This window comes from Vicia villosa, linkage group LG7 (assembly GCF_029867415.1).
Source record: "Vicia villosa cultivar HV-30 ecotype Madison, WI linkage group LG7, Vvil1.0, whole genome shotgun sequence".
Classification (NCBI taxonomy): Eukaryota; Viridiplantae; Streptophyta; class Magnoliopsida; order Fabales; family Fabaceae; genus Vicia; species Vicia villosa.
In genome coordinates, this window is record NC_081186.1 from 58,456,396 (window position 1) to 58,467,204 (window position 10,809).

A 10,809-nucleotide genomic window follows, 5' to 3' on the forward strand; every position below is an offset into this window, starting at 1 on the left:
CCAATCAAGCTGGAAAACACCAATCATCATGAACAACCACAAAATACATGTTATAAACACAATTACAACACCTATTATGGATCTTCTAACATCATAACATTATCAAACATCAATTAAGCACATTTCAAATCATCAATCAAACATTTGTTCATAAACCCTAACATCTCTACACACAACTTCCATGGAGAGTAACATACAATCTAACCCACCATATACATCATCATGCCAACCCTTAGAGAGTAAGAACCCCACCCTTACCTTAGCAAAAGCTTCACTTCCATGGATTCATCCCTCTCTTCATGCCATAGCTCTCTTCTCTTCCTCTCTTCTTTCTCTTCTTTCTCTTCTTTCTCTTCTTTCTCTTCTTTTCCACAAAATGAGTTATGAGGTTTAATCTCTAAAACCCTAACTCTTACTATCTTTTCTCACTAATGGGCTTAACCCATAACCCATCCATTGTGTTATATTCTTTTCACTTAGGCCCAATTCATAATATCTCTTTAATTACTCAATTAATCCGAATAACACACATAATTGAATAATCACATAACATCACGAATATTATTCCCCAATAATAATCCACAACTACAATTGCTCCTTAACTTAATTAATACCAACTCGCAATTGTATTTCTCCGACTAATTAATCCGACTTAACTGCTCAAATCAATATATTAATCCATTATGCCTTTAGAATAATACAGATAAACCTCGACTTCATCTAATTCCAATGAATAAATCCTCGATCAATTTAATTAAATAATTAATTAAATTCGGGGCGTTACAACTCTCCCCCACTTAGAATATTTTCGTCCTTGAAAATCCATCCGACATATCCGTCCTCAACATTGCTTCCAACACTCCAATTCTCAATTGCGTTTGACAACACTTCGACTACCAAAATAACTCAATCTAACTTAAATCCAGTGTCAATTATTCGACATCTCAATGACATACTCGTTAACAACTTACCAACCACCTCAGGAATCTCTCGACTCACCAATACTTATGGTAACAACAACTTTAACACGCTTATACTTGGAGATACAATCTCACTTCATTAACTTAGCAACAGAGTCATCACTGTTCAACAATACCTTGACTATCGATCCTTAAGATAGTAACAATCATAATCCTCATATACTTAGGTGTTAAACGCCATATCATTATCGTAATAACATCATTCTCAACACCAGAACACACACGTATTTTCATTCCCTTAATTATACATTCCATTCTTTAACCAACACCAACAACTCTATCTCCGCCTCGTCATGTCACTCTTATAAGTTACATCAACATAGCCAGCATAATCAACTCAGTCATAGTACAAAATATCACTTCTTACTTACAGAGTCCAACAAAAATATAACGACAACAGAAACCAAATTACTATAGCATCAACTTACAAGATTATTTGACGAATACACCCAACTCCACCATCAACTAACATCGCTTATAAACTCGATAAGTATTCACGAGAAAATACCATATTTTGATACCTTATTCTCATCTTAACAGCCCGCCAAATCAAACATGCAGATACAAACATACCACTCTCCAAGGCTTCTGATACTTAGTTCTTCACCTCTAACAAACACACATGCATAGCAACTGCGCCACCTTACACATCCGCTGCGCAACTCTGATAATCCATCTTAAGTCACTGTCCACGTTATATCTTTCCGTCAATCATATGGTTCACAAGTCTTAATCTAGTTCAGACTTCCTTAAACATCCATCACAAAATCGTTGTTCACTCGACATTCTCAATCCCTCACTTGCGATGCTATCTCGCCTATAAACCAGCTTCTCCAACTTGTTCATTACTTCTCAACTGTTCATGGATACTTTTCCGTTAATTCACACCAACCAGAGAGTAACTATCTTCACGACATAACATTCATCCCTTTATGCACTATCAAGCTAGTAAGATACATCTATGCCATCCAATCATGATTTTGTCTACTATTAACAAGAGATTAAGGGTGATCAAGTCCTCAATTTGTCAATAGATAGCCGACAACCATAATGGAGTATAAACCATCATTACCAACAATAATAATGTTCTTTTCCAACTTGTACTCATATCACCAGAAGTAATATGATTCCGTAATTCACTAATCTTCAAAAATCATCTGAAAAAGCTAACACCGACGTCTTGCAGCTACTTCCTTAAGCACCTCTGACGATACATCAGAACAAAATTCATGTACACCATTATCCACACTTCTTATTATTGAAATCATACTCATCTCTTTGCATTACCAATTCTTACTCACGCTTCAGAAAGTTTCAACAACTTCAACGGCTTCTACTACCGCCTCAATCACTTGCAACAATCTTACAACAATACTTCTTTTAATCACTGATCCCACATCGACATCTTACACAAGGTTGCTCAACCAACAACTTCACAGTCCTTCAGCAGCACTGGAACATCGCACTTTCTAAATTCCATCTTCTAGAATTTATTCTCATTACTTACAGTTAGCTTTAGACATATCAGGAACTTGCACCATACTCGCCTACCAACAACCGCTATATAGCTCCTCATCCTTCGAGAAGTGAATATAAAAAAATTCCTACTCATCCTCTTACTCAAGATGCTCCACTTAATTAGAAACAAAAATCTTAAATCCAAGTCATCTTCGATTCAGGAAACAACAAACTCCAACAACACTTGCACTGTCGCCCTCAGCAGCATACTACATCCTACAACTGAAACCTAACCGAGAAGCATAGCTTCTCCCCCACTTAGCTTCAAACCAACTCCTGCAGACAAACGATCAGAAGAACAACAAGTACCGACAGTGTTTCACACACTCGTCGTGTACACGGGAATAAACATCATTAAACAACATTGGCCGGACGGACCGACCTGCTCTGATACCACTATTGTAACACCCCAAATCTACCCCGCAATTATAAGCGAAAATCAGAGTGCATTTAAAATCTTCATCAAACGATGGGATGTCACAATTCGACTTAACCAAACAAACATACTTATATTTCATTTAATAAAGATACATAGCATTCGGAACAAAACTTTATTCACCACTTATAACTTAAACTTATAAACACCTTTCAATTCAATTTAACACAAATGTCATCATAGTATACAATAATCAAATAATAAAGACTAATCCCCCGAGTGCTACGTATCAGAGCAATGGACACCAACTCGACTTGCTATAAAGCAACATAAAGACTTCACATAAATAACCTCGGACCTCCACGACTAATCTTGAGTACCTGCCCATTTCCCATGGTAGGGGAAATATAAGCAAAGGGGTGAGATATCTTACAATATAAAGGAATGCATGATAAATAATATAGGAGATATAGATCATACATAATTTCACCACTTCGCATCACATAACATCTTACAAGAAGTTTCACCATAAAACAACTTATTAATATAATACAACTTTCAAAACGGAAACGATGTCATTAATCACATATTCAAATATACAAGTATGATATCAAATACATCACAACAAACATATCATTATCACGTCACAACAAACACCTCGTCATCTCAACAATCCAAACACAATTCAAATGCAATTCAAATGTGACTCAACTTATGCATATGCATGTGGTACCATTGGAGTAAAACTCCCGTCTCAAACAGTTTGCCATTGGGCCGTCTCAAACATTTGCCACTAGGGCCGTCTCAAACATTTGCCACAAGGGCCGTCTCAAACAATTGCCACAAGGGCCGTCTCAAACAATGCAATGGGTGCGACTCAAATGATGCACATCCACAAACACAACTTAAACCACTTAATCAACTTAAACGACATAATCAACTTGAACGACATAATCAACTTGAACGACATAATCAACTTAAACAACATAACCACATCAACTAAACAACATCAAATCAATGCTAAGGTTCTATGGCAATAACCGTATCATAGTAATTTACCACATCTCAATCACATCATCACATCATATCAACATACAACATCTATTCAACTTCATCTTATCAACATAATACAACTTATCAATAGTGACCATAGGGTCTACAATAACAACGACAAATTCATCATGTCATAGCAACAATAACAATTCAACATATTGCACAACAACAACAAACACCAACATGTTACAACAATAACAATAATTCATCATGTTATAACAATAACAATTCAACATATTGCACAACACCAACAAACACCAACATAGTACAACAATAACAACAATTCATCATGTTATAACAATAACAATTAGTTATATTGCACAACAACAACAACACATTCATCATATTCCTTAATTCAAGTAATCATCATGATACGTTATATTCAACTTCCTAATAAGGACATATAAATATTCTTAATTCATCACATGGCATCATCATCGACTCATACATATCAAATACGCACAATTAATCACCTATAGCATACAACATCTTTATCAATTATGCATATAATCACATATCTCATTATCTCATTAAAAGGAAGGCACATATTATCATTTCAATAACATTGTATCGTCATAAGGAAAACATACATCAAGTTATACTACAACTCAATTATGTCAATTCATCGCAAAAAGCATACTTCACATATTAACATAGCATAGTTCATCAATTAATCCTAATAAACATAATAGGAAACTATATCATATGGATCATTTTATTGCATCATGGTATAGTTCATTACGTTAGCTTTCCAACGCTTCGAACGGCGCCTAAAACAGAGTTACGGATCAAAAATTACATCATTTCAAAGTTTAGAAAAAGTTCTGCAAAACAGGGTTCGCGGCGCCAACAGAGTTCGCGGCGCGAACTGAGCGAATTCAAAAATTCTCAACTTTCTGCCAAGCAGTTCGCGGCGCCAACAGAGGTTCGCGGCGCGAACTGGCAATTTCAGAAACCCCCAAAACACGAAAACAGCATACGAATTTCATCCCAAAACCCCTAAACTCAACCCAATCAAGCTGGAAAACACCAATCATCATGAACAACCACAAAATACATGTTATAAACACAATTACAACACCTATTATGGATCTTCTAACATCATAACATTATCAAACATCAATTAAGCACATTTCAAATCATCAATCAAACATTTGTTCATAAACCCTAACATCTCTACACACAACTTCCATGGAGAGTAACATACAATCTAACCCACCATATACATCATCATGCCAACCCTTAGAGAGTAAGAACCCCACCCTTACCTTAGCAAAAGCTTCACTTCCATGGATTCATCCCTCTCTTCATGCCATAGCTCTCTTCTCTTCCTCTCTTCTTTCTCTTCTTTCTCTTCTTTCTCTTCTTTCTCTTCTTTCTCTTCTTTTCCACAAAATGAGTTATGAGGTTTAATCTCTAAAACCCTAACTCTTACTATCTTTTCTCACTAATGGGCTTAACCCATAACCCATCCATTGTGTTATATTCTTTTCACTTAGGACCAATTCATAATATCTCTTTAATTACTCAATTAATCCGAATAACACACATAATTGAATAATCACATAACATCACGAATATTATTCCCCAATAATAATCCACAACTACAATTGCTCCTTAACTTAATTAATACCAACTCGCAATTGTATTTCTCCGACTAATTAATCCGACTTAACTGCTCAAATCAACATATTAATCCATTATGCCTTTAGAATAATACAGATAAACCTCGACTTCATCTAATTCCAATGAATAAATCCTCGATCAATTTAATTAAATAATTAATTAAATTCGGGGCGTTACAAAGACAACCTCGAGAGATATGAGGTCGAAACTCCTTAAATAAGAGTTCCAACAACATCGACAACTCAATCTTACGTTAATAAAACATTAACCTCAAGATTCAATGGGTAACAACAAGTCGTTGATTTGGATGTATGTCGAACATTTGGTAATAATGGTGACTATTTTAAATTGAGGGTTGTGTTTTTTCAAAATGTTAGTGAAGTTTAATACTGAGGATAAGTATCTCATGAAAAAGGATATAATATGAACTTCACCTATGAGAATTTTGAGATTGTGTCGTCTCAAAGTGAGAGTTGGAGTTTCTCTCACGAAAATTCATGAAACGGGAAAAACATATGGCCATAAATAAGTGCTAGGCGAGAAATGTAGGCGAAGAACCCTTTAAGAATGTGTGTACGGTAACACCGATCTAATCACATAGGTTGACGGTTTAAAAGCATTGGTACCTAACATTTCGGTTAGACTTTGCATTGTCCTTACTAAGGTTAAGATTAAAATCGAAAGATACTTATCTGTATTAACATTATTTGTTTCCCTTTTCTTGAACTGATATTGTCATTGTTAGAACAAGTGGGAAAACTATGCTTGTGAGGTTTGTATTTTGAATTTGAAAGTTGGCAACACTTCGTGAAGTGTTTCACTAGGAGGTTTGTGTTTTGAATGCAGAAATAAACAACATTTTGTGAAGTGTTGCAGAATGTGAAATAATACAACTTTTGAAAACGGTTGTTGTAGGAAAAACAGTGCAATATTTAAAAAGTGTTGTTGTAAGCAAAACAATGCAATATTTAACAAAAAGTGTTGTTGAAAGTGTATGTTTCATCAAAAGCTGCAACCTTATGAAATAACACTAGTTTGACCTATAAATTGAGCATTCTGGATTTAGAAAAATACATCAGAAAAGCCTATCATCTTTACCGAAAATTCAAAATACTCCTCACTACATTCGAGTTTTCATCGGTCTTATGAAAACCCGATAAAAGGCTGAATTATCTCGAGTATTCATGCGTTTCAACTCTAAAACATATTTGAAAGTGCTTGTAATACTTATAAAAAATGAGCCTGTTTACGATTTTAGCCTTGATCCATTTGATTTAAAATAATGACTCTAATCGATAATTGTTCAAAGAATGACCAAATACTTGAAAAACTTTTCAAATTAAATGGAGTTGCTCATATTCTACATCAACATTAAAGACATAACAAATACATATTCTCTAGTAAAAATATTTCCCTTTAATGTCTTGAAAGGTTAAAAAAGGAATGCAAAATTATATGTAATGAAAGGTTAAAAAAGAAAAGTTTTTCTTTACTGTTATAGCTTTCTTACTAGGTGGGCTAAAAGAATAAACAAAATACACCAATAAGATATAATTAATAAGGTGAATTCTTATCTACCCAACTCAAAAGTTGGGTAAAGTTACATTCAGTGTAAATTTTTTTGGAAACAACAAATAATTGTATTATTTTAGAATTAATTAAATATGTTAAAATTAAATGGGATCTTGTGATTGGTTGAAGGTACACTACCCAACTTTTTATGATGGGTAGAGAAGTTGTCCCTAATTAATAATTATTAAAATTTGATTAAAGTTTTTTAAAACCTCGTAGTTGCTTAAAATAATTTAATTATTTTTAAGATAGCAAGATATTTATAAGCTATAAATAGACCGAATCATATTCTATTTTTTAAACAAAGATAAAAAGAATAAATGATGGAATTTCTCATTTTTGTTTATGCTATCATTCTATGTTTTATCTTCTTTATTGTTGCAACCAAAGCTGGTGGTGGTAAGCCACTTTTTCATATTTTTTGAATTTCATTTTTCCTTTATCATGTTTTAGTAACATTATTTATTATTTTTTATGATAGAAATTATTCAATGTGAAACTGACTCAGATTGTCTCGAAGCTTGGATTAAGTATTATGTTCATAAGTGCGTTGATTACAAATGTAAATGGGTTATAAAGAGTCCTTGATTTTATGAGACTACAAAGAATACAAATTTTTTCAAAAAAATGTGTTATTGTGCTAAAAAATAAATGTGTAATTTACTTATGATAGAATATTCGATGAGTTGTAATTTAGTTATTGTATTGGCATCCAATAATTTAATTATTTTTTCTTTTCTTAATTTCATTACAATTATGATTTGAGTAACTCTATCAACACATTCTCCAATACAGATGTTCAAAGAGTGTGTTAAATGATGTTTGTTAGCACTCTTTTGATGATTTTGTATCCTCACATACAATTTAGTCAATATCACACCTTATTTTAAGCTCAACACATAAAAAAAATAAATTTTTAGCAGACCTCTCCAAATTATCACACTCTTCTTGATCTAATATTCACTTAAGTCTATGAAAGGTAAATATTTCTTTAAAATAAGTATTTTTGACCATGATGGGAGAGGCAAAAGTCAGCTAGCGAAGCTGTTGCGTATTTGTCCTGTTGAGACGGTTTATTATGTTTGGATTTCGAGACACAAAAAAGCTTTCCAAAAGGAGAATAATAAGGAGCTAAAAATACTAGAGATTAAAGATATAATCCGTGAAAGGTCTCAATTGGGTATAAAACTTAGGGATTACTGTAATGCTCTCTAAACTTTGTCAAAACCTTGTCTGTTAGTAGCTTCGATCCTTTGGATCAGCATGTACCCATCTGTTTTTTTGGAAATATATATCTTATATTTGCTCCAAAATAAAAAAGTATTTTTGACCATGCATACAAACATATTATAAAATAGACTTAAAAAATTAAATATTTTTATTTAAAATGACTTAGAAAACAAGAGAGTATTTAAAATCAATTTCATAATGTTATGATTCTATTACAAATTTACAATGATAAAGTTATCTTAAGCTATTTTTTCAATAATATAGTGAAACAAAAATGAGAAATGCTAGCAACACTCTCTTTTTAACACTCTCTCCAACATCATTTTCTTATTGGTTGAAATATCTGTAGGTCCTACCACTTTATGTGGGATCTATTTCTAAAGTAAGAGACTCACACATGTTTCAACCTATAAAAAATGAATGTTAAAAAGAGATTGTTGCTAGTACTCCTCAACAAAAATATATGGCTTATCTAAAGAGTGTCCATTATTTCAAGATAGGAGACTACTCTAGTACAGTAACGGTTAAAGAAATGTGAATAATAGAAATAAATAAATAAATGATTAGCAAAACCTAGATTGTATAAGACAAAAGTGCAGCGGAAAGTTATAACAGAGAGAAAAAAGTTTGAAAAACTAAAATTCTAAACTAAGAACACACGAATGTTTGATGCCAAATTTCTTGAAAATATGGTACGTTTGATGATGGATTCGAGTCCCTTATATTGTTACAATATAGAAATGATGTTGAGGAAGATGCATTAAAATATTATGGAATCAAAATATTCGCGATTTTATTGGTTACAATATTTTTGTTAACATTGTTTCAGATTAGGCTAAAATCACTTTTTTTTTTTATAAAACAATGGAATTCCATTAATCAAAGAAGTACAAGGAGTACTCACTCAAAAAATACATTGTCAACCATTTAGGAGATCAATAGGTCAATGACACCACAATGTAAAATTACAATTTACTTTTGCATTAACACCTATTACATTCCAAAGCCACGACATCAATTTAGCTATATGCACCACCTTCCCTACTTGTAAGACAACAACATTAAATTGGATGTCATTCCTCATATTCCATATTTCCCACGCCGTAGCCAACCACACCACTATCCTCTTCCCTTCGACAACCGACCCACCCAACACTCTATAAAACTCCATAAAATATTCTACAACACTAACCGATTTTATCATGTCAACATCCAACCAAACAGCTATCTATTGCCAAACCTTCTTTGAAAACACACAATGCACCAATAAATGATCCAATGTTTCAATATATGAAGAACAAAAAAGACAAACCTTATCGCCTTCTTCTGTTATAATTCCCCTTCTCGCTAATTGATCCTTCGACGATATCCGATTCTTGATACACCTCCATCCAAACAAATGAATTTTTGATGGTATCCTCGACTTCCAATCTATTGCCAGCGCCTTCAAGATTGATTCCGGTTGGGAAATCAATAGCTTACAGACTTTGATTACTTTTTACCCATCGCTCACGGTATACGCACCATCATCTGCTCTAAACCATTTGAATCTATCCTTCACCCCCGTCGTAGGACTGTAAGGCAATAGGATTTGTTCTAACTCATACAGCTGTTCAGCCACATGAGCAGATATATTCAGCATGTCTGCCCCCACTCTCCTCCTTCAAAGACTCCCATGTCACTAACTGAAACTTCTTTGTTGTTTGACGATAAATACGCTTCTGGAAATAACAGTTTGAAGGGAGACCCACCACACCACCTGTTATGCCAAAATTTAATTTCATGGCCTGATCCAAGGCCACAAACAATACCATTTAAGATCCAATCTTCACATTGTTGACTCTCCCCATCAAATACCGTCGTGATTATATCTCGCCACCACAACGAAGCTTTTTTCAGTGATTCCTTTTTAACGCCACCAAGAACTGCCCCATACAAATCACCAAACCTATATTCAAGAATCGGTCTCCATAGTGCCTCTTCATCCACCAAAAACCGCCATCTCCATTTGCTTAGAAGCTAGTTATTAAACTTCTCCAAGCATTTAATGCCTAACCCCCCCCCCCCCCCAGTTTCCCTTCGAACCGCACACCTACATCTACACAAATGGAATGTGATTGAAATTACATAAGTATTTACTTTGTGACTTATTTCTCAAGTAAATGAAATTTCTCTTTTTCAACTCAATTGTGAATTTAGATCCTTCTTTTGAATCATGTACTTCCAACTAAAAGGTTCACCTAAAGATGTGGATTAAGTAGCAAAAAGTCAGAAAGTGATTTGGTCAAAAAGTCAACCTTCCATGGTTGACTCTGACCAAAAGTCAACACTTAATCCAAATGCCTTGTAACTTAAAACATTCAGTAACCTTCTTCTACCACAATTAGTATGAGAAAGCAACCCTAATGATTCAGATGGAAAAGTTTGTCTCAAGATATCCACAAGCCCTAATTT

The 10,809-nt window shown here is 33.8% G+C and overlaps 1 long non-coding RNA gene across 1 annotated transcript; it reads left to right on the plus strand.

The window, feature by feature from the left end:
• Window positions 1-7,388: 7,388 nt before the first annotated feature.
• LOC131617261 (uncharacterized) lies at window positions 7,389-7,868 on the plus strand. The gene is made up of 2 exons (XR_009288511.1): window positions 7,389-7,524; window positions 7,607-7,868. It is a non-coding gene; the product is annotated as an uncharacterized LOC131617261 (long non-coding RNA).
• Window positions 7,869-10,809: the final 2,941 nt, after the last annotated feature.